The sequence below is a fragment of the Hylobates moloch genome, unplaced genomic scaffold, assembly GCF_009828535.3.
Source record: "Hylobates moloch isolate HMO894 unplaced genomic scaffold, HMol_V3 SCAFFOLD_14, whole genome shotgun sequence".
In the NCBI taxonomy this organism is placed as follows: domain Eukaryota; kingdom Metazoa; phylum Chordata; class Mammalia; order Primates; family Hylobatidae; genus Hylobates; species Hylobates moloch.
Window position 1 is genome coordinate 28,652,102 of NW_026652289.1, and position 25,822 is coordinate 28,677,923.

Genomic DNA, 25,822 nt, shown 5'->3' on the forward strand with positions numbered 1-25,822 from the left:
TCTGTTATAGCCAGTGACTATCATAAACAAGATCTGCTATCCTATCACAACCTTCTCCCACCTGCTCTTCAAATTACATACAAACACACACACACACACACCACTTTATTCTGCTCACTTACAGTTTCTATAAATATCCTCAGTAGATTCATTTCATGACAAGATAAACTTTTTTTGAGGAATATAACAATATAGGTGTTATTTACCCAAGTTTCTATGTGTCTAAATCAAGTACTGAGAAGTTCTGAGACTTCAATAATTTATTTAGTTAGGATTGAAATGAAATGAATTTCTGAATGTCCTAACTAGCTGTGCAGACTTTTCCCAGAGTTGATCAAAGGTCAGTGTTCAACTGAACGCATTTGAGTCAATAAACATTTGTTGAGTGTCAACAATCTGCCAGGTCTGTGCTAAAGTTACCAAGAAGAATAAGACTAAATGTCTCCCTTTGGGAGAAGCCGGTACAAAAACAACAGGATGTGAACACATAACTACAACAGAGGAAAAGTTAGAGGGTACACATAGCTAAAACAGAGGCACAAGTTAGAGGGTGGCACAGTGGAAGAATACTTAATTCTACAGGGAGAGGAGGGCAGGAAAAACTTCTCTGAAGACATGATATCCAAGTTGAATTAGTCTCCATGTTTGTTGATTCTAGTGCATTTTCCACAACCTACAAATGAAAATTAAAAAGTGGCAATAAGAAACATACTTACAATAATATTTTTAAATATATTTTTGAATAAGAATACAACCCAAAGTATGGATCTGAATTTTAATGAAATATCTGGACTACTGCTTTAGCTTACCCAGAATGCATTCTGTTATTTTCACAGTTTATTGTCACTTCATAAATATAGAACATCTCACAATATGTTTGTGCCTACTGAAAAGCAAACAGCAAAGTATCTAATAATCCAAGAAATTGTTGTTTACAAAATATGCTAGACATTTTCATGATGATCCACAGAAATATTTAAATTCTTGTTTCCTATACTCATTATTTGAGAATAAGAAAGATTAAATATTTCTAACTGTCTCTACCACACGATCATGGTCTAAACTATAAGTGTGTTGTGGCAGCATACTTGAATCTCTTAATGATCAAGCTACACATTCCTGAAGGTATATAGACCCATTTCAGATTTTCATGGGGTGGAATTTCATGGCAGTCCTTAATGACTGTAAATTAGGATGTTTCCTTCTCTTTCAATGACTCATTATTTTCATCACCGTCTTTAAGTCAAGACACCTTCCCCAAAACTCAATTCTGTTCTGCCTAGAAAAATGTACCAAAGTGTTTTCAAATATTCTATTCCTTTAATTCTCACAATATCCCCCAAAATGAGCCATTTTATGTGGGTTTCGTGAACCCAAGACATTTGGCTAAAGTCACACATCTTGATTTTCCCCCTGAATTCCAGTTCTCTTTCTGATACTTCCCACAAGTCTTCACTAGGTCAGCAGGGGGCAGGGGGTATACTGTTGGTACACCGCATGGTACAGTCAACTTTGGTACAGTCAATTGACTGTATGGTACAGTTAATTTTTAATTGCTAATGTAGCAGGACAAGCCGCAGACAAAATCCCTCAGACACAGAGTTAAAGAAGGAAGGGCTTTATTTGGCCGGGAGCTGTGGCAAGACTCACTTCTCCAACAACTGAGCTCCCTGAGTGAGCAATTCCTGTCCCTCTTAAGGGCTCACCACTCTAAGGGGGTCCACGTGAGAAGGTCATGATTAAAGTTAAGTTTGAGTACATACTGCAAGTTTTATAAGAACTGTTTGTTATTTTCATTTACCAGTACAGGTTTAATCATTCTCAACCAATTCTCTTTGTCTTCAAAATATGAGCCTTTATGTATGTTCACAGAGACAGGATTTTAGTTTAGACAAACCTTGCCTTGCTATTACGTGTGGGCATCTTTCTCAGGATGTTGCCTCAAAAGCTGTAGCATTAACTACAATTAACTGAGTGTGTTCCTTATTCAGGCAGAGAAAGAAACTGAGGCACAGAGGGTTTGTTTTCCCAAGGTCACATAATCAGCAAGTGGTGGGTTAGATCTGAACTCAGGAAGTCTGCCTTCATAGCTGATGCTCTAAATGATTAAACAGTGTCTGTCTTGGTCTACTGCTTGTGATGCAAACATAGTCAAAGTTCAGTTTATACAAATGTGTTTTACCTTCGTGATGAAATTTCTATAACATGAGTTTAATCCTAGAATGATACCCCCTTTCTATGTTATATGAACTATTTTGCATCTCACAATGGCATCAGTTGCCTGTCTAGGAAATATGATTTAAATACTAGTCTGAAATCAACAAGATGGTAAATCTAAGGGGTTGGGAGGGGGGAGCAATTATATATGATAATTTTAAAACTCCACCCTGAAGAAGATATAATGGCAGTTGAAATAGTAAAAATCCAGTTGGCTTGATCTTTTAATTTTCCAGGAAAACTATCAAGAAAAGTGAGAACCTGACAATAGACATCCACGCAGAGTGGGCATGAAATTGTAAAACTAAAAACCCAGTTAAATAGGATGAGCTCCCGAGAGAAGTAAAAACTAGTGAAATAGCAATTAAAAAGGCATGAGGAATGTATATTGCGGTAATGAGATAGAAGGTTTTAGGAAGTCCTCAACCAAGATATTCTCCAGGCTTTGACCTTTCTTGTCAACTGTTTGAAAACTTTATCATGCAAGAGAATCACCTTGTTATTAAAATACAAATTGCTGGCCATCATCCCCAGATTTTCTGATTCAATGGGTCTGAGGTTTGGCCCAAGACTCACTAACAATTTCCCAGGTGACAATACTGCTGGTCCAGGGACCACACTTTAAGAATCACTGCTTTACAGTAATTGTTCTCAACACATATATAACCATTAGAAGGAGTATTCTCTAAAATGTCTACATTGTCAAGATTATGCTTTTGTAATTAGTAACGAAGTATACACCAGAGAGAAAGGCTAGAGTTACTAAATCCACCTGAACAATTGCAGAAAAAAGGAAAAAAAAAATCTACCCCAAAGCATGATCAACTCTAGGAGCAAAAAGCAATCTGTTTGTTGAGGACCCCTCAACCCGTGTATTAAAAGGATACTTAACTAGACTGCAGACTCTGACCACCCTGTTTACTCTTAGCTAACACTGTCATCAATAAACCAATGAGAGAGAACCCGCCCCATATTTACTGCAATTATAGGTAAAACCTATATATTAGTTATAATTACTTAGACTTTATCCCCTATGTAATGGTGAGTCCTGGAGACATTTAAGCAGGAACATGATCTATTAGAGCTGAATCTTAGGAAATAAAAGTAAATATCAGTCAAGACTTCTCCAGTTGAAAATAATACTGAATTCAGACTAGCTTCAGCAAAATGAGAAGTATATTATCTCGGATACCAGGAGTAACTTAGAAAATTCTTTCATAGTTTTATCTACATGCTCAAAAAATACTACCAAGAATTTGCCACATTTTTCCATTGTTCCTGAGTCTGACTCTGATTTGCCATGCTCTAGTCTGCTGTCAGCCTGAACCAATCCCTATGGCCTGGGGGATAAGCTACTCTCACTGACCAGAACAGGTCAAGTGCCCCCCTTTATAGCCAAGGATAGGCCAGTCCCACCCAAACCATGTGGAGAAAAGTGAAAGTGCAGAGAGGTGGATTCATAGGAAAAAGAGAAGAAGTGGTAAAAATAAGGGTTGCTAATGTCACAATTCTTGCGATAAACATGTTTAAGTCTGTGTGTTTAACCCAACTTACCCCATGCTGATTTGACCATGCACTCCTTATTGAATGATCACTTGAACATTGCTGCTGCATGGATTACAGTGTGGGAACTTGCTCAAGATATACTGATGTGCCACGAGATACTAACCCCTTGGTTTCAGGAAATTGGAAGGTTGAGTTGGTCAGAGCCACAGATCCAGTCACCTTGGAACATGAGCAGCCCTGCCCACAGTCCCAATTCTCCTCTAGTTTACCCTATGTCTTAGTCTGTTCAGATTGCTATACCATAGACTGAGTGGCTTAAAAACAACACAATATTTTTCTCCTAGTTCTGGAGATTGGAAAGTCCAATATCAAGGGACTACAGATTCCAAGTTTCCTGAGGGCCCACTTCTTTATAAATAGCTGTCTTCCTTGGAACCGACCCAAATGTCCAACAGCGATAGACTGGATTAAGAAAATTGGCACATATACACCATGGAATACTATGCAGCCATAAAAAATGATGAGTTCATGTCCTTTGTAGGGACATGGATGAAACTGGAAACCATCATTCTCGGTAAACTATCGCAAGGACAAAAAACCAAACACAGCATGTTCTCACTCACAGGTGGGAATTGAACAATGAGAACACATGGACACAGGAAGGGGAACATCACACTCGGGGGAGTGGGGGGGGGGGGGGGGAGGGGGGAGGGACAGCATTAGGAGATCTACCTAATGCAAAAATGACGAGTTAATGGGTGCAGCACACCAACATGGCACATGGATACATATGTAACAAACCTGCACATTGTGCACATGTACCCTAAAACTTAAAGTATAATAATAATAAAAATAAAAAATAAAAATAAATTAAAAAATAAATAAATAAATAGCTGTCTTCTCACTGAAATATCACATGGCAGAAGGAGCAAGGAGTCTCTTTTAGGCCTCCTTTATAAGGGCACTTACTGCATTGATGAGAGCTCCACCAATGTGATTAAACTGCCTTCCAAAGGCCCCACCTTCTCATCCCACTACCTTGGGGGTTATCTTTACCGCCAAGGGGATATGAAAATATTCAGACTATAGCACCCCAGGATCACATAGTTATCTTTTTGTTTTTTCATACGTCTGGACATGAAAGAGTTTGGAAAACATTGCTCTAGCAAACAAAGTAACACAGGCCACGTATTTTCCAATTACTCCTATAATTATCCCAGTGGAAAGAGCCTCTTGGTATTTCAAAGTCAAAATCATGTGTACACAACTAGCAGCCTTAACTGTTATGCTGTTACCCAAGTGAGGTAGATAATCAATCTCTTATAAAAAGGGCTTACACTCCCTCAAAAGGTGAAGGAGAAAAAGGAACGTGAATAGAGACGACACAGACAGGATAACAGGTCTCCCTCCCTACCCGTCGGCTCAAGTACTTGAGTGATTGAGAGCTGCTTGTTTCCATTTTGCATACAACTTGCTTGAGGTCAAGTTTCAATGGCTACCAAAGGCTTGCCAAACACCACCTTCAAAACAGGCCTAAACAGAGGTTCCTCCAAAGTAGTTACGCCAGCCTTCACAACAGTAACTCAGAAATAATTCTTTCCTTGAAAAACCCAAGCTAAAGATGGTAAGAACCCTACTCCTCTCGATCCTCTATTATGAAGAGTGCAGGGAATAAATGCTCCGGGACTGAATCTGATGTAGTTATGGTGCAATTGTTTAGTTTCAAGGACATGGATTTAACTAAAGCTCAGAAATCAGCTTGTCATCTCCCCCTGGCTCACAAAAGCCTGAGCAGAGTATATCATACACTGATTTGAGACAATTCTGGCAAGAGTCCAGTGAGAAAATATTGCATGCCAGCTTCATGCTCAGTTATCTAGTGTTTCAACCAAAATTCTCTGAATTAAAAAAAAAAAAAAAAGGGAGGGGACTCATAAAATGATAACCAACAGCGCATTTAGAAGAAATTTTAGCTTTCAAGAGCTTCATTGCGGAATCACACAAAAATGATTTTAAAAGCCAAGTCTGGGAGTGAGACATACAGTTCTGGGTCTTCAACAAATTCTGACAAGATTTCACACACTGTCAGAGAGGTTCTTTTTTCTTGCCCAGCTTCCCTGCAGTGGGAGAGGGGACAGAGCCAATGCCCCAACCTCCCTGCACTGGGGGAGCCACTTTGACCCAATTCCAGAAGCCCAAGGGCTGTCCTTAATTAGCATTGTAATTTATATTGCACAATTATGCAAATTGGGTACATAAACAAAATTATCCTTTCAGTTTGGCTTTGCTACCCGAGAAATGCAAAGCCAGTTAAAGATAAGAATAAAGAAAACAGAATACATTTGCTTTAATGCAATGCACCATTTCCTAATTTATCCTTTCTTTTGTTTTACTCTTTCACCTTGCGCTTGGGGTTTTTAAAAATTTTTATTTTCCCTTATTTTTTTTTCTTCCTTTTATGCTTTTCTCCCCTTTATATATACTTGGCTCTTTTTCCCTGAGAAATCTTCCATCTCATTAATTCTCCTGCAGCAATTCATAACTCTTTGGGGGCATTCCTTTGTTTTTTGATATGACTACTACCTGACTGTATATCGTTTCCTTTTTTTTTTTTTTTCCTCCCAGATTCTCTCCTTTCTACTGGCATCCTTTTCCATTTTACTCCATTTTCCTCAGCTAGGCTGACTTGCTTTTATACCTGTGTGACGGTCCTTGCCAGATATCTAGCAAATGCCCCCAGGATCCAATCATTTTTTTCCTAAGAAAGCTGAAAATAAGCATGGCAAATAACAGAGCCTGGAAGATAGGAAACTTTAAAATACAAAGCCCAGTGAAATCTACCTGGAAGCCAATCCTTAGAGGCAAGAGACAGTGATTCAAATAGGTGTTAACTATCAGGTAATCAATCAATGATCAGCATAACAAAGATCACTTTCCAACCTTGGAAAGTTATGCATATTCCAATTGAGCTAGCCCTTTTAAACAGCCTTAAAATTGTATAAAAGATAAGAAAATTTAAGATATTGAAAACTGATAGAAAATAAAACCTAGACAAAGCTGGTTTTGGACGAGCAGTGGCTACTGTGATTGACAATGGGGGGACTGACTGTTAAGGGGATTTATAACAAAAGTACTTGCAAAGAATTGTGCAGAGAATAGTATTGTGCATTGATTTATCTGCCCAGAACCACAGCTCCCATGGGAAATACTCCACCTCATTCTACAACCTTCTGGCTGAAACAAAAGCAGTCAAATTAAAACATAACCCAAGGGGTATCTAACCCAACTTGAGAAAATCATAGTATCCTCCCTTTGGCTATAACTTTTTCCACATGAATAACATTCAAATGCCTTGCAGAGCCTCCCATATGTAATTTTAGTCCCTATCTGCCTCCCTGCCTCTAACTTATTCCCTACATTTTTTCCCATTTGCTTACTAGGTTCTAGCCATCCTGGCTGTCTAATATTCTCAGCTCATCGTGTTTGTACCTTTCATCCTCTCTGCCTGCCATCACCTTTCGTGATTTTTTGATGGCTGTTTTTTTCTTGTCATCTGGGTCTCTATTCAGATGTTATCTCAGATAAATATTCTCTTATATATCTAATATTGACCTCCACTCCTCTGCCTCATCAATCATTTGCTATATATTACCTTGTTTTAATGTAGTACTACTTGAAATCAGCTTATGTATTTATCTTACATATGTATTTTCCTCTTGGATATTTATTATATATTTTAACTTACTTATTCCCTGTCTCTCTCTATAGAGTATAAGATCTTGTTTGTCTGGTTCACTGCTGGATTCACAGCACTAAAGACAGTGTCAGATATATAAGGGAAAGAATACATAATTGTTTTAGAATGGACAATGACATAAACCTGGCCAAAATTTTCCATCTCCACAATTAATGTTGTTTGTGATTAGAAAAAACAAAAGAAAACAAAAAACACAAAAAAACCAGTCAAGCAACTGTTTTTGGGCATTTACTATTTAGACTAAAAGATATAAAGCTCACAGTAACTATGCTTTCTACTAAGTGGACTGAAGTAAGACGGGGGTAGAGCGGGGGCGAAGGGAACTGGTGGAGTGTGGTGGAAGGGGGTCAGGTGGCTGGGGCAAAGGTGGAAACTAAGTTTGGTCAGTCTTTATTCCCTGGATTCGGATATTCCTGAGGCCCAGCTGCATTCCTATACTTGGCTTCTATGAAACCCCTCATAGAAAGGGGGAAGTACCCTAAGGGTACCCTCTATGATTTCTGCTTTTTCTTAAACTAATATAAATTGGGTTTTAACCTTTTGCAATCCATAAAAGTAACATATAACAACATGAAACATGATAACATTATGATTATGAAGTTAAAATCGAGGACAGACTTAGAATTCGAATCAAGATTCTGCTATTTATTAATCTGTGTCATGGAGGACCAATTTATTAATTTATTAATCTCTTCAAAGTTTATCTTCTTTATTTAAAAAAGAGCAATAATAGAACCTATCTGATAAAGGCATTAGAAGGGTCAAATGTAATTATATATGCAGAGTTCTTAAAATGCCTGAATATATAGTAAGATCTTAGTTATGGATTTTTAATGCGTATAGCCTGGCCAAATAGTGAAAGTCTGCTTTAAATTGGTATTTCAAACCTACCCTCATTGATGTGTCTTATTTTCTGTGGCACATTCTTTCATGCACGTCCCTGTGAAGAGACCACCAAACAGGCTTTGTGTGAGTAATAAAGCTGTTTATTTCACCTGGGTGCAGGCGGGCTGAGTCCGAAAAGAGAGTCAGCGAAGGGAGATAGCGGTGGGGCCGTTTTATAGGATTTGGGTAGGTAAAGGAAAAAGGGGGGTTGTTCTCTGGCGGGCAGGAGTGGGGGTCACAAGGTGCTCAGCAGGGGAACTTTTGAGCCAGGATGAGCAAGGAGAAGGAATTTCACAAGATAATGCCATCAGTTAAGGCAGGAACAGGCCATTTTCATTTCTTTTGTGGTGGAATGTCATCAGTTAAGGCAGGAACCGGCCACCTGGATGTGTACCTGCAGATCACAGGGGATATGATGGCTTAGCTTGGGCTCAGAGGCCTGACATTCCTGTCTTCTTATATTAATAAGAAAAATCAAACAAAATAATGGTAAAGTGTTGGGACGGTGAAAATTTGGGGGGCTGGTATGGAGAGAGAATGGGCGATGTTACTCAGGGCTGCTTCGAGCGGGATTAGAGGTGGCATGGGAACCTAGAGTGGGAGAGATTAAGCTGAAGGAAGATTTTGTGGTAAGGGGTGATATTGTGGGACTGTTAGAAGAAACATTTGTCGTTTAGAATTATTGGTGATGGCCTGGATGCGGTTTTGTATGAATTGAAAAATGGAATAAGAAGGAGAAAAACAGGTATTAAAGGTATAAGAACTGGGAGGACTTAGGACATCTGATTAGAGAGTGTCTAAGGAGATTCAGCATAGTCCTGCCACAAAGATTATTTATTTACTTCAAGAGTTTAGAGTGGCGGTTTGGGGATAGCACCAGGAGATATCAGCTGTGCTGGCTTGGAGAAACAGTGTAAACCGGCAGTGTAAACAAGAGCAGGGCAGGTATGAGTAGTTGAGAATGGTGAATAGGAGTATGATTAGACAGAAGATAGTAGGGATGACAAGTTTTTTTGGGGCACAGTCCAAGTTGGTGTGGTGTCTGGAATGAGACCGGGGCCTAATAAAAAGGAGCTCTATACAGGAGCTCAAATGGGCTGTACCCTGTAGCATTCTGAGGACAGGCCTGAATTCTGAGAAGGGAAAGTGGTAAAAGTATTGTCTGGTCCTTTTTAAGTTGGTGGCTGAGCTTGGTGCGGTGTGTTTTTAAAAGACCATTAGTCTGTTCTACTTTTCCTGAAGACTGAGGACTGTAAGGGATATAAAGGTTTCACTGAATACTAAGAGCCTGAAAAAATGCTTGGCTGATTTGACTAATAAAGGCCGGTCTACTATCAGACTGTATACAGGTGGGAAGGCCAAACCGAGGAATTATGCCTGACAGAAGGGAAGAAATGACCGCGGTGGCCTCTCAGACCCTGTGGGGAAGGCCTCTACCTATCCAGTGAAAGTGTCTACCCAGACCAAGAGGTATTTTAGTTTCCTGACTCGGGGCATGTTGAGTAAAGCTAATTTGCCAGTCCTGGGTGGGGGCAAATCCCCGAGCTTGATGTGTAGGGAAGGGAGGGGGCCTGAATAATCCCTGAGGAGTAGTAGAATAGCAGATGGAACACTGAGAAGTTATTTCCTTGAGGATAGATTTCCAGGATGGAAAGGAAATGAGAGGTTCTAAGAGGCGGGCTAGTGGCTTGTACTATAGCATAGCCTGCCTTTGCTGGTGTGTGGCGATTAGGCCTGGTGGAACTGGCCTAATCAGTAAACCAAGTGTGATCAGGGTGAGGAACAGGGAAGAAGGAAATATGGGAAAATGGGGTGAATGTCAGGTGGATCAGAGAGATGCAGTCATGAGGTTCAGGTGTGGTATCAGGAATAATGTGAGAGGCCAGATTGAAGTCTGGGCCAGGAACAATGGTAATTGTGGGAGACTCAACAAAGAGTAAGTACAGCTGAAGGAGTCAGGGAGCAGAAAGTATGTGCATCAGGTGTGAGGAAGAAAATAGATTTTGGAAATTATGAGAGCTGTAGAGAGTGAGTTGAGCATAGTTTGTGATTTTAAGGGCCTCTAAAAGTATTAGTGTGGCAGCAGCCGCTGCATGGAGACATGATGGCCAGCCTAAAACAGGTCAAGTTGTTTGGACAAAAAGCCTACAGGATGCAATCCCGGTCCTGGTGTAAGAATTCCAACTGCACAGCCCTGCACTTCAGCTGTGTGTAATGCAAAGGGTTGGGATGAGACAGGGAGAGCTGGGGTGGGGGCAGTCTCTAAAGCTGTCTTCAAGGAACGGAAAGAGGAATGGGGAAAGGATTTAGGATCTATGGGGTCAGCTAGGTTTCCTTTTGTGAGTTTATATAATGGTTTTGTTAGGATGGCAAAACCAGGTATCCAAAGGCGAAAGTATCCAACCATGCCCAGGAAGGAAAGGAGTTGTTGTTTTGTAGAAGGGATTTGGGTTTGGGAGATTAGCAGGACACGATCAGCAGGGAGAGCACGTGTTTTTGTGAGAATTATGCTGAGATAGGTAACAGACGAGGAAGAAATTTGGGCTTGACTGAAGAAATGGGAGATGTCTGTGTAGCTTTGTGGCAGTACAGCTCACGTAATTTGCTGAGCTTGATGGGTATCAGGGTCAGTCCAGGTGAAAGCAAAGAGAGGCTGGGATGAAGGGTGCAAAGGAATAGTAAAGAAAGCAAGTTTGAGATCCAGAACAGAATAACGGATTGTGGAGGGAGGTATTGAGGATAGGAGAGTATATGGGTCTGGCACCATGGGGTGGATAGACAAAACAATTTGGTTGATAGGGCATAGATCCTGAACTAACTTGTAAGGCTTGTCTGGTTTTAGGACAGGTAAAATGGGGGAATTGTAAAGAGAGTTTATAGGCTTTAAAAGGCCATGCTGTAGCAGGTGAGTGATAACAGGCTTTAATCTTTTCAAAGCATGATGTGGGATGGGATATTGGCATTGAGCGGGGTAAGGGTGATTAGGCTTTAAGGAGATGGTAAGGGGTGCATGATTGGTCACCAAGGAGGGAGTAGAGGTATCTTATACTTGTGGGTTAAGGTGGGTGGATACAAGAGGAGGATGCAAAGCAGGCTTTAGATTGGGAAGAAGGGCAGCAATGAGATGTAGCTGTAGTCCAGGAATAGTTAGGGAAGCAGATAATTTAGTTAAAGTGTCTCAGCCTGATAAGGGAACTGGGCAGGTGGGGATAACTAAAAAGGAGTGCTTAAAAGAGTATTGTCTAAGTTGGCACCAGAGTTAGGGAGTTTTAAGAGGTTTAGAAGCCTGGCTGTCAATACCCAAAACAGTTATGCAGGTAAGGGAAACAGGCCTTAGAAAAGAAGGTAACGTGGAGTGGGTAGTCTCCATATTGATTAAGAAGGGGACGGACTTACCCTCCACTGTGAGAGTTACTTAAAGCTCGGCATCTGTGATGGTCTACAGGGCTTCCGAGGTGATTGGGCAGCGTCAGTCTTCAGCCGCTAAGCCAAGATCTGGGAAGGAGTCCGTCAGAGAGCCTTGGACCAGAGTTCTAGGGGCCCTGGGAGTGGCTGCCAGGTAAGTCGAACAGTCTGATTTCCAGTGGGGTCCCACACAGATGGGACATGGCTTAGGAGGAATCCTGGGCTGCGGGCATTCCTTGGCCTGGTGGCCAGATTTCTGGCACTTGTAGCAAGCTCCTAGGGGAGGAGGTTCTGGAGGAATGCCTGGCCACTGCGGTTTAGGTGTTTGGAAGTTCTTGTGTGCTGGAGATGTGGCTGGGGTTTGTCTCACAGTGGAGGCAAGGAATTGCAACTTTTTTCTATTATTGTACACCTTGAAGGCGAGGTTAATTAAGTCCTGTTCTGGAGTTTGAGGGCTGGAATTTAATTTTTGGAGTTTTATTTAATGTCGGGAGCAGATTGGGTAATAAAATAAAATGTATATTGAGAATAAGACGGCCTTTTGACCTCTTAGGGTCTAGGGCTGTAAAGCATCTCAGGGTTGCTGCCAAACGAGCCATGAACTGGGCTGGGTTTTTATATTTGATGAAAAAGAGCCTAAACGCTATCTGATTTGGGATAAAGAAAAAGGAGCATTAACCTTGACTATGCCTTTAGCTCCAGACACCTTTTTAAGAGGAAATTGCTGGGCAGATGGGGGAGGGCTAGTCTCGGAATGAAACTGTAAGCCGGACCGGGTGTGAGGAGGGGAGGTGATAAAAGGATTATGGGGTGGAGGAGTGGAGGCTGAGGAAGAAGTAGGACCTAGCTTGGCGTGGCGAGGAGGGGAGAGGTCAGATGGGTCTGTAGAAAGGGAAGATTAGAAAGCCTCAGTGATGCTTGGGGTTGGGACTGAGGGGACAGGCGGGAGGGAAAGAAGGAAGATTTGGGACGACTTGCATTGAGCACAGAGACTAGGAAGGTACTGACGTGTAAAAGAATGCCTGGATGTCAGGCACCTCAGACCGTTTGCCTATTTTACGACAAGAATTATTTAGATCTTGTAGGATGGAAAAATTGAAAGTGCCATTTTCTGGCTATTTGGAACTACTGTCGAGTTTGTATTGGGGTCAGGTGGCATTGCAGAAGAAAATAAGATGCTTAGATTTTAGGTCAGGTGAGAGTTGAAGAGGTTTGAAGTTCTTAAGAACACAGGTTAAGGGAGAAGAATAAGGAATGGAAGGTGGAAGGTTGCCCATAGTGAAGGAGGCAAGCCCAGAGGAAAGAGAGTAGAGACACGGAGAAGGGGTGGGGGGTTCTTCTGGAGGTTCTTGCCCTCCAGAAGAGCAGAGAAGGGGACGGGGTGCAGAAATAAGGGGTTGGGGCACAGAGATAAGAGGTCGGGGCACGGAAATAAGGGATCAGGGTGCAGAGATAAGAGGTCGGGGCATGGAAATAAGGGATCGGGGTGCAGAGATAAGAGGTTGGGTTTCCTGCCCCTCCCCCAGAAAAGCAGGGCTTGCCGCTAAGGGTGAAGGATGAAGGCAGTCGTCCCTGCGTGGTCTGACATCTCTGAAACCTGGGTGAATAATCAGAGAGGCGTCCCTGCAATGATTAAACACCAAGGGAAGGCTGCCTTCCCTAGTCCGTGACCAGCGCCGGAGTTTTGGGTCCATGGATAAAACATGTCTCCTTTGTCTCTACCAGAAAATGAAAGGAATTGAAAATAAGAGAAGGGAGAGATTGAAGTGTGGCGCCAAGATTGAAGGGAGAAAGAGGTTAAGGGATAGTGAAAGAGGTTGGAGAAGAGGGTAAAAAGAGGCCGCTTACCGGATTTAAACTTGATGAGATGTTCCTTGGGCTGGTTGGTCTGAGGACCAGAGGTCGTAGGTGGATCTTTCTCACAGAGCAAAGAGCAGGAGGACAGGGGATTGATCTCCCAAGGGAGATCCCCCGATCTGAGTCAGGGCACCACATTTCATGTGCGTCCGTGTGAAGAGACCACGAAATAGGCTTTGTGTGAGCAATAAAGCTTTTAATCACCTGGGTGCAGGCGGGCTGAGTCCAAAAAGAGAGTCAGCGAAGGGAGATACGGGTGGGGCCGTTTTATAGGATTTGGGTAGGTAAAGGAAAAAGGGGGGTTGTTCTCTGGCGGGCATGAGTGGGGGTCGCAAGGTGCTCAGTAGGGGAGCTTTTGAGCCAGGATGAGCCAGGAGTAGGAATTTCACAAGATAATGCCATCAGTTAAGGCAGGAATACGCCATTTTCATTTCTTTTGTGGTGGAATGTCATCAGTTAAGGCAGGAACCAGCCATCTGGAAGTGTACATTCAGGTCACAGGGGATATGATGGCTTAGCTTGGGCTCAGAGGCTTGACACATTCTGCATTCCCATTTATTTCAGAATATTTCCTAGACTCCTGTTATGATTAGTATGTATTGAGAGTTGGGCTTTATACCTCATTCCATGAAAATTTATGCACATCTCCTTTTTGGATGTATCACTGTTTGCTAGATGTCCACAATAGGGCATTTGTGAATAAACAAAATACTTGGTGCTATGAAAGTAGGGACATGATGATATGGATTGATCCTCTTCAAGTGTAGCTTGGTGAGTGCCAGGTAGTTATCCCATTTGTGAAGAGAAGAGTAAATTCACAAGTTGAGATCCTGAAAAACAAACAGCTGAAGGTTGCCCCTCCTACTGCTCTTGGTAATGGTCTCCGTTGCCTGTTCTAAAATGCAGGTTGTTACAATAAGAACAAACAGCTGTACATGAACATGAACGTGGAGAGGGGCTTAGACTAGATCAACCTTTGTGGATGAGGTTTGAGATACCACTTTTCTGCTCCATGGTAAAGGCCTGTAGCCTATTGTCTAGCCTGCAAAAATTCTGTGAGCTCCACTCTCACCACATTAATAAGCTAAATGTGTCACAACAATGGGGTATGGTGGTGGGGGTGTTTGTGGGGAAGAGGCATGTCCCAAGACCAGTTAGACTAAAGTCCAAACAGTAATGAAGGATAGGATAAGCAAATGTAGCAGGGAGCAAAACACAGTTTTTTTAACTAACATGTATTTCCTAAAAATGTAAAAAGTTTTAAAAATGTAATTTTATAAAATGAAGTCTAAAGTATACAAGTAAAACATTTCTAAAACCCACATGAAATCTAATAATATTGATTCTAAAATTGTTGATATGTTTTAATATGTTCCCTTTCCTTAGCCAAAATTGTAAATCAGATTTTGCTTAGTGACGGAATAGGATCTCTAGTGGGCTTGCAATTCCCAGGAAAGATTTAGGAGGAGATAACGGGGAAGGGGGAAAAAAATGCAACACAAAAAACTAAGCATTTTTTAGTATAGTAGATCAGAGTAGATTCACAGGAGATTGAACACTTTGTTTTTCTGCCAAATTTTGGATGTGGAATTCAGAAAAAGACCAGATTATGTGTGCTGTATTTTTTGTTTACATCCAAGTTGTGTGTGTGGAGTTTTGTGACTCTTCCAATCCAGCAATAACCAGGTAAAAAATGTAATGGAAAAAAATCTTTCTAATTTTCACAAAAGTATAAACTTGCCAGAAGTCTATTAAAACATATTTATGAGTCCTATAAGAAAACTTGAATACATGGAAAGATAGAATGCTGTTACATAAAGCCAAATATTATAAATTGATTATTGAAGTCATCTATGTATTGCTAAGATAAAGTAGTAATGCACTATTAAGTATTGTTTTAACATCCTATACAAATTACATTTGCTAGCATTTCTTCCAGAAATTTGCAATTACCTTCTTAAACATTACCCTCAGTATTTTTTAAAACTTCTCCGCATGTTGTATTCTTTCTCATTTTTTTCCTGCTTCTTACTCCTTTTGAAATAGTAAAGAATTTTTTTCTTTAAAAATATTAGTTCTGTAATCCCAGCACTTTGGGAGTCCAGGGCGGGTGAATCACGAGGTCAGGAGCCTGGCCAACATAGTGAAACCCTGTCTGTACTAAAAATACAAAAATCAGCCGGGTGTGGTGGCACACACCTGTAGTCCTAGCTACTCGGGAGGCTGAGTAGCTGGGATTATAGGTGCCTGCCACCACACCTGGATAACTTTTTTGTATTTTTAGTAGAGACGAGGTTTCACCATGTTGGTCAGGTTGGTTTCAAACTTCTGACTTCGTGATCTGCCCGCCTCAGCATCCCATAGTGCTGGGATTATAGGTATGAGCCCCTGCGCCCGACCGGCATATAGTCTTAACTATAGTTTGAAGATAGATAGCTTGATTGAAAAATATCAAGCAAGCTGGGCATGGTGGCTCATACCTGTAATCCCAGCACTTTGGGAGGCTGAAGTGAGAAGACCACTTGAGCCCAGGAATTCAATACCAGCCTGGGCAACACAGTGAGTCCTTGTCTCTAAAAAATAAAAAGGAAAGAAAGCAAAATACCTAACAGAATAGAATCCATGGACTTGCATCTTACAGAAAAATAAGAAGATAATGTAAGTTAAGCATCTTCTTTAGTGATTTTCACATAGTGCAATGGTTCTCAAATAGTGGACGTGGGCCAGCAACATGAACACCACTTGGGAATTTTAGAAATGCAAATGTTCTGGCTCTACCTAGCCTTATTGAGCAGAATCTGAGATTGGAGCCCGGCAATCTTTGTTTTAATAAGCCCTCTCTGTGATTCAGTTACACTCTAAAGTTTGAGAATTTCTGACACAGTAGAAATGCTATGAAAAGGCACTTATATTTATGATGTTTAGAAAAAAAATTTGTAGCAAAAGATAATATTTGCCCAGAAGTTCATTTTTATCTCTAGCACAAATAATCAGGGTACTTATCATTCTATTTCTTCATTACATGTCAAAGATTCATAAGTAGTTTGCAACAGCTTTCTTCATACACTTAAGTAATCATTAATTCCTTACATTTGCTTTCAAAAATTCTTTCAAACAGCAGTTAGATTTCACATGTACTTTACTTACCTCATCAAGATAATGTTTCTATAATGATCTCGCTTATATGTTGCATAATTAGATCTAGTATCTCTCTAATGAGACATACCATGTTATCTGGAACCAGCTGTTATATCCTGGATAGCAAAGGACACTTTACACTAAATTTTCTGAGACACTCAAGAATAATAAAAGTGGTCATTTCATAAAATTATATTTTCTTCCTTTCTTTAAGAAAGTTGTTATTAAATAGTTGTTTTTGAATTGACATTGATATTCACAACAGCTCAAAGGACTAAGGCAGTCAGCTAGTTTTGGCAGGAAGCATAATGTGTAATAATTATTACACTGGGAGAATAAAGACTCTCACTGAGTTCTCACAACTGTAAACAGTAAACTGAGAGTATAGACCAGTTTTTTCTAATATCTTTGCATTTGCATATTTGCCATACATCTGAAATTTTTACATTACAGTTTTAAAAATAATATTTTTATATGAAGCATACATTTATTTATTAAGAAAGAGTTGTAAGTAGCCTTAGGAATGTTGTAGTCCTTTTTTCAGTGACTGCATACGTATGTTTAATAAATATGAGATGGAAGTAAGTAGACATATATACCTATAGGGCTTGCTTTATTGATTATTCACTCACAAAAATATCTATGTGCATTTTTAATACAGACAAATGAATACACAATAGACATATGTGGATATGCAAAGTGAACTGCATGAAGGCATAGCCACTTGTTTACATCCAGTAGCATTCTCACTTCCCTGCTCAAATGTAAATACATAACTATTTATCTAAACTGTATTTGCTTGTTAATGAAACCAGAGCATGCAGCATTTTATGAAAGTGTGGTGAATTAATGGATAAGATTACCTCACCTCCCTACAGCCTGAGTCTCTACAGAAGAGGAAATTAAGGGAGACAAACTGAACTGTGATGCTTGGGGACTCCCTTGATTCTGCCTGTCACCGTTTTAAAGCTGGCTCAAGGCCTCAGGGGAGTCTGGCTGTTCTAGCCTTCCTCAGCCAGCCAGACGGTAACGGTCCACTGCTTTTATTCATTACCCTGAATGTAATGCACTAAATTTAACAAGTAACACACTCAGCAGGAATTTATTGGCCTTTTGCAGCATGATTGCAAGGTAGGATATGGATATGGATTCCAATTACTGTTGACACCCAGATAAGAAGAACAAAGCCTGTATATAATTATTAATCAAAGTTGATATCTCAGGGAAATGAAATTAAATAAATAAATAAATATCTCTATACTACGTGATGCAAACATTCCCAAGTTCAGAAATCTCTTTCTGGTTACACAATAGAGGCATTCCAATTAAATATAGCAATAATAAAATAGCAACACGTAAAGGCAAATGTTCTTTTAAAGCAGCAACTTCCACATAAAAATAGCCCATGGAGCAGATGTATAGAAAACAAATTCCAAACAGAGACTCATATGTAATGTGTGAATAAATAGCCAAATAAACAGCAGTCTTTAAATAAGGATTTAATATTTTAATTAGAAAAAATAATCCACATAATATTGTTATTCCAGAAGGTAGTTATATAGAGATCTACTAAAATAGAAGTAATTTTTTAAAAAATATAGGATTACATTTTCATATCTATAGTACTAGAGTTACCCAATCATGAAAATTATTGTTGGCCTATAGGTAGATATTTATGATGAACCTCAAAGTTCTTGGGTTGCGATAGGAAAATGGGAGGAGCCAGATTCATTAACTCACTGCACGCAAGGATTTGCTATTGAAATTGTTTGTTTTATTTATAAAGGCCATAGGGAAACACAAATGTAAAGGTATAGAAGAAAATGAACATGATATTATTTTATCACACTGTGGATGAAAAATGTTGAGGAATGTAAGTCATACAAAAACAAAAGGGAACGTCACCTTCTACGTGATTAACCCAAATGACCAATTTAAATTAATGAAATAAGAGGCAACATGCATCACTGGTAAAGGCTTGAACCCTCACATTACACAGAATCATACCCTGGTTTCAATAATTACGAGCTTTCTGACCTTGGGCCACTAATTTAATGTCTCTTAGCCTGTTTCCTCAAGTGTATAATAGGGACGATTATAGTAGCTACCTGCACTGTTAAACTAAAATAAAATAATTCCAGTAAATTACTTAAAATCGTACTGGGTACAAAGTAAATACTCAATAAATATTGGCATTTTATGTTATTTTGTATTAATTTAACCTATTCAGTATTAAAACTTATTAAACTAGAAAGAAAATATCATCAAAACCTTTCTTTTATTCCTGGATATGCTTTAGTATAAATTTCAGCTGAAGCGTTTTAATGAAGAAAACGGACATTTTATCCCCCTATGGATCAGTTTGGATTTGAGTCATGGTTTTATAGCACAGTCTTGTCACAATTTAATTTGTGTGAAGTTAATTTAACTTGTGTGAAGTTAAATTACAATTTAACTTGTGTGAAGTTAAATTACACTTCTGATACTCAGCATATTTAATGGATAATATTGGCCCAGTGATACCTGCCTTTGAGGGCATATAGGGGAAATTGGAGGAAATGTACATCTACTAGTATGTCCCTGAGATTCAGCACGTGGGCTAGTACTATCCAAATATGGAGCTATTTATTACTAGGGTTCTATACATGGACTCTTGTGTTTTGTCATCAATGTGATTCGTCCAGGTATGATTCCCAGTATGTAGCAAATGAACGCTGGAACATGCTAATTGGTCTTTTCAAGACTTCAGAGTTAATAAAATGGTAGAGCAAGAGCCTAACTCACCTAGCTCAGAGTAAACATTCCTAAGTCAGTGTTCTTTCTACTACAGAAACTGCCCTCAGTAGATGAGGAAGTAAAGGTAGATAACTGACAAAATGTGTGTGTGTGTGTGTGTGTGTGTGTGTGTGTGTAAAGCATATGCTGTTGATCATGATGGTTGGTACACAGTTTGGGTCTTAGACAGTGGCTAAATGAAAATCATCGAAGTTGTGCCATGTTTTGTTCTGATTTTCCTAAGAATGTCATGGAGGTTACCTAATTGAAGCCATAAATAATTGAAATAATGAGATAAAATTATCTGCAGAGAGATAAAGAAGTACTTCAATGTCAATATCACCTACTGATGCTTTGGGGGCTAAGACTTCAAAAGGCCCATAAAGTCAAAGGAAGCAGTTAAGTAACATGGATTCTGTCAACCTTAGGGAATCCTAGTATAACAATAAAATGATTATTTAAGCCACACACATTAAACAAAACTAACAATCAAATAGTATCATATAGATATGTCTAATTATTTTTTCATTTGATATTTTGTCATTACACTGGAACAATTTTTAGTTCAGAATACATAGGATCTTCATGTAAAAACTTCAGATAACTTAAAGTTAGAGGGATAGTCTTCCAAATCAGAGAAACATGAATAATACATGATCTTTTAAACATTAAGAAAGGATAAATTAAACAAAATAGTACTTTAAGTAAATAGTGAGTAAATTTTTACATTGAAGGAAATTCATTCATTCATTCATTCATTCATTCTTAAGTGTTAAGTGCCTTCTCTTAACTAGTTCTGTGCTAGCAATGAGGATACAGCACTAAATCAGATAGATGAGGTCACTGGCCTCATAGGTATTTAGATTCCAGTAGTGGAGAAAAATATGAAACAATCATTGATATGGTTTGGCCATGTCCCCACCCAAATCTCGTCTTGAATTGCAGCTCCCACAATTCCCACGTGTTGTGGGAGGAACCTGGTGGGAGGTGATTGAATTATGGGGGCAGGTCTTTCCTGCATTGTTCTCATGATGGTGAATGAGTCTCAGGAGATCTGATGGTTTTAAAAACAGGAGTTTCCCTGGACAAGCTCTCTCTTTGCCTGTTGCCACCCATGTAAGATGTGACTTGCTCCTTTCTGCCCTGCATCATGATTGTGAGGCCTCCCCAGCCATGTGAAACTGGAAATCCATTAAACCTCTTTCTTTTGTAAATTGCCCAGTATTGGGTATATCTTTATCAGCAGCATGAAAACGGACTAATACAATCATATAATTACAATTTTAACAAGGACATTGACTGCAATGGAAGTCTATATGAGGATTTAAACCTACTCTGGGTAAAGGGTCAGAAGGGTCTCAATGGGACATAATTTCACATGTACTAACTCACTCAACCCTCAAACCAACCTAATGACATCAGTACTGCTACAGTCACCCTGTTTACAGATAAGAAAACTGAGGAACAAAGGCATTAAATACCTTAACAAATCACAGAGCCAGTAAGGGATAGAGCCAGCATCCAAACCCAGGTTGCTTAGTTTTAGATTCTTCTTTTAACCACTCACTGTGCTGTAGAAGTCTGTGCATCTGTGAGGGGATAATGAGAACACACTCCAGCTAGAAATCGAGGCAGCTGGGAAAGCCTGAGGTGGTAAGAGCTTGGTACTGGAGAAGAGGACTGTCTCAAGTCCTGTTCTTGAGAACAAGAACTGTCTGGGTGCTGTTCTTTTGAAATGTGAAAAATTATTACAAATGTGAAAAATTATGTATGTAATTTTAAATTGTCTAATAGCCACAGTGAAAAAGAGCAAAATGCAACAGATGGGTACAATCGGGCAATCTTATAAAATAAACATGCCATTACCATGTGATTTAGCAACTGGACTCTTGAGCTTTTAAACTAGACAAATATAATTCATGATTATACAAAAACCTGTATGGAAATGATTATAGCAAAAACAGGAGCCAACCTGGTACTTCAGTGGGCAAGTAGTTAAATAAAATCTGTGGTACATCCCTACCAGGGGATACTACTCAGCAAAAAAAAAGAAGAATGAACTGTTAAAATGACTTGGATTAATCTTCAGAGAATTATGCTAAGGAAAAGCAATCCTAAAAGTTTACACACTGTATGATTTCATTTGCACAAAATTCTTTAAATGACAAAATTTTAGAAATACAGAAAAGACCAGTAGTTGCTAGGGGTCAGGGCTGGGCAGGGACAGGGCACAGGAAGGAGGGCAGAGTGGTTATAAAAAGGAAGTATAAGCAATCTGTGATGAAGGAACGGTTCTGTATTTTGATGTGGTAGTAGATACAACCTACATGTGATAAAGTTACACAGAACTAAACACCTACACACACACACACACACACACACACACACACACGAGTACAATTAAAATTAGGAAAATATGAATAAGATAGTATCATTGCCAATATTCTAGTAGCAATATTGTGACTAAGATTTGCAAGATACTACTATTGGGAAAACTGGATAAAGGGTACACAGGATTTCTCTGTATTATGTCTTACAACTGCACGGAAATCTAGAATTATCTCAAAACAAAATGTTAATTACAAGAAAAGAAATATGAAATTCATTTTTCTTTTTTTTGAGACGGAGTCTTGCTCTGTGCCCCAGTGCCCAGGCTGGAATGCAGTGGCACGATATTGGCTCACTGCAAGCTCCGCCTCACGGGTTCACGCCATTCTCCTGCCTCAGCCTCCCGCGTAGCTGGGACTACAGGCGCCTGCCCCTACGCCCGGCTAATTTTTTGTATTTTTAGTAGAGACAGGGTTTCACCATGTTAGCCAGGATGGTCTCAATCTCCTGACCTTGTGATCCACCCACCTCGGCCTCCCAAAATGCTGGGACTACAGGCTCGAGCCACCACACCCGGCCGAAATTCATTTTTCTTAATCAAATATATTCAAAATATTTGTATTTCAACATATGAAACAATATGAAAAGTATTGAGATATTTTACATTTTTCTCATATTGTCCATTTGAGCTAGCCCCATTCCAAGTTCTCAGTAGACACATGTGGCTAGTGGTGACCATACAAGACAGCACAGGTCTAGAGGAACACAGAGACAAGAGGTGAGGCAGAGGCTAAAGGTAGGGAGGGTGAGCACTTTGGGAGGCCGAGGCGGGCGGATCACGAGGTCAGGAGATCGAGACCATCCTGGCTAACACTGTGAAACCCTGTCTCTACTAAAAAAAAATACAAAAAATCAGCCAGGCGCGGTGGCAGGCGCCTGTAGTCCCAGCTACTCGGGAGGCTGAGGCAGGAGAATGGCGTGAACCTGGGAGGCAGAGCTTGCAGTGAGCCGAGATCGTGCCACTGCACTCCGGCCTGGGTGAAAGAGCGAGACTCCGTCTCAAAAAAATAAAAATAAAAAAAAATAAAAAAGCAGAGTCTTCGTAATGGCACACAGGGCTTCATGTGCACTCTCCTGCTGCTTTCTCCCTTATTCTCCTTCAGCCACACTAGATTCCTTGCTGCTCCTGGAAAATGCCAAGCACACATGGTCTGGCCTTGGGCACCTTGCTCTTCATGCTTTCTCTGCCTGGAACTGTCGCCCCTGGACACCTCTCTGACACGCTCCCACACCTGGAATGGTCTCTGCTCAGATGTCTATCATGAGGTCTTCCCTGATCTACTTCTATAAAATAGCAAATGGCACCTTTCTATGCCCCGCTCCATCACCCATTATATGGCTTTCATTTTCTTCTTCATACTTACATCATCTGACAGTCTATACATACATATGCACTTGTATATTTGTCAGTCTTCCACAGAGGGCAGGGGTATTGTCTGCTTTCCTGGAGACATATCTCCCAGAGCCTGGAAGAGTTCCTGGCACACAGTATACATGCGATGAATATTTGTTGAATAAATTGTTTGAGGAATAAATGATTTATGTTTAATTCCTTCATAGTTTTCAAACAAACTACCTCAAATAAAATCTACACATACTTTCCTTGAAATCAAAAACTGACATAATCAATTTCAGAACTTGGGTAAAGTTTCCTGAGTGTTTAAAGCATGAAGCACAGAAGCAATCTCTTTGCATTCCAATAAAAATCAATAAAATATTTTTCACGCAAAGATTAAACTCATGGCTAAAAGTTGTTTGTTTTTTTAACATTGCTAATTATTTTAGAGAGCTCTTATTTCTGTTATAATTATGCTTAAAGTTTATTTCTGTATTCATGATTAATTTATTTATATCTTGTTGCTAAATCTACTTTTTTACCAAGTAAATTCACTCAGAAATTCTCAAAGAAAGTTACTACTGGGCCTCCAGGGACATATTACCTTCTTGGAGATGCATTCTTCCAATAACCCCAATCAGATGTTTTTTTCTCTCTTGGACTTCCATTGTTGTACTAGTTATGTATCTGAATTTAACACCTACTCCAGTCTACTTACATCAGAGATATTTATGAAAATGTTATCACTCCAGGAAGGCAGAAACTGTCTTCTTCTCTCTCAGTCACTAGCATAATGCTGTGCACTTCTCAGTTGAACTTAGATAAATATTTAATGAGCTGAATTGAATTGTTTTTAATAATGTATGCATACATCTAGTTTAGAAGACTTGATAAGCAAGCAGTGCTTAAGATACTTTTCACACACAAATTCAGACTGTCCAGTATTTGTCCCAGAAAATAACTAATATCAAGCTCCTATGATACATTAAAAATTTTACACATGATCTCATTTAGCCTCCATAAAATATGAAGTGGGTATTATTCGTAACACTGTTATCTATGACGAACTGGAAGTTCAGAAAGAACATCTAATGTTTCCAAGTTTTAACAGCTGTTAAATGTCAGGATTCTCCAAGTTGGCTGACCCCAAAGTATTGTTTTACACTTCCTAGTGGGGTTCTAATACTTTAATATAGAGATAGATAGCTTCTGAAGACAAGCAATAGGAAGTATATATTTCAAAAGAGGAAATTGACGTGTTAGAGATTATCTAGAGAAACACATCCAAGACATGTTGAACTTCAGAAACTATATCTCATGTAAGTTGAAGAAATTGGAGTGTTTGGGGCCAAGAAAATAGCAAAGGATACAGCACAGAAAGAAATTTGGCCTCACTCAAAGAGAGGCCCAATCTTTGTATCTGGTTCTTTGGGGGTAACCTCTAAACCCTTGAAATTCACCAGGTGATTGATAGGAATGTCTTTGTTATTCATGATGGGCTCTTTGGACAACTTGCTATATTGTTAATCAGTCATGCCTATGTATTGAAACTCCAGCAAAATCTTTGAGTACAGAAGCTCAGTTGATCTTCCCTGTTTGATAGTTCTTCATATGTATTGCAGTGTTTTGGACACGTCCCCCAAAAAGCATGCATTTAAAAGTTAGTTAAATATCCAATTCCAGAGTGTTGAGTGGTAGGGCCTAATGAGAGGCGATTAGTCCATGAGGGCAAAGCGAATGGATTAATGCTGTTATCACGGGAGTGAGTTTGTTATAAAAGGCATAGATTGACCCTCTTATCCCTCTTTTACTCTCTCTCCCTCTCTTGCCCTTCCACCTTCTGCCACGGGATGACACACTGAGAAGGCCCAGATGCTGGTTGCTTGGTCTTGGACTCCCCAGCCTCCAGAACTGTGATAAATCAATTTCTGTTCATTATAAACTATCTAGTGTGTGGTATTGTTATACCAACACAAAATGGGCCAAAAATATACCATCACACATCAGTAGTAGAAGAGGAATACATCCTAAAGACAGCACAAATCTCCCATTTGGAACCCTTCCAGACTCTGTACTATGTGTCTCTTTCTTTGACTGATTTTATGAATCATTCCCCTGTAATAAATAAAACTGTGAGTATAATAAGTTTCAGGGAGTTCTGTATTTCTAGTAAATTATGGAATCTGAAGGTGGTTTGGGGCAATATGGAACTTGTGGTGGGTGTCAGAAGTAAAGGTGGTCTTCTCTTTAACTTTGTAGCTGGATTCTAATTTCATTAAGTTAAACTCCAATATTTTGGGCAGACTTTGTGGTCTGGAAAACTTTATCATAAGTCCATGTAGATGCATAACAATAATGCCATAATTCCAGAGATCCTTAAAAATTTATTGTAACAAATTAAAGGTTTGTCTGGGGAGAAGGGCATGAAAACTGACCTCCAATATTCAAAGTGCTGTCATATAGACATATTTGGTATAGTCTAGAGATAAAATTTGGTTCAAATCAGAAAGAACTTCTTAAAAATTAGAGTTATGCAAAAATTTCATTAGTTGCCTAGG

At 39.6% G+C, this 25,822-nt stretch overlaps 1 long non-coding RNA gene across 1 annotated transcript in view; it reads left to right on the forward strand.

Annotated features, from left to right (window-relative positions):
• Nucleotides 1-25,822, forward strand: part of LOC131381160 (uncharacterized) — a 158,901-nt gene that overhangs the window by 52,178 nt on the left and 80,901 nt on the right. Inside the window, exon 2 of the long non-coding RNA XR_009209671.1 lies at nt 11,811-11,924. This is a non-coding gene — a long non-coding RNA (uncharacterized LOC131381160). The remainder of the gene's footprint in view (nt 1-11,810; nt 11,925-25,822) is intronic.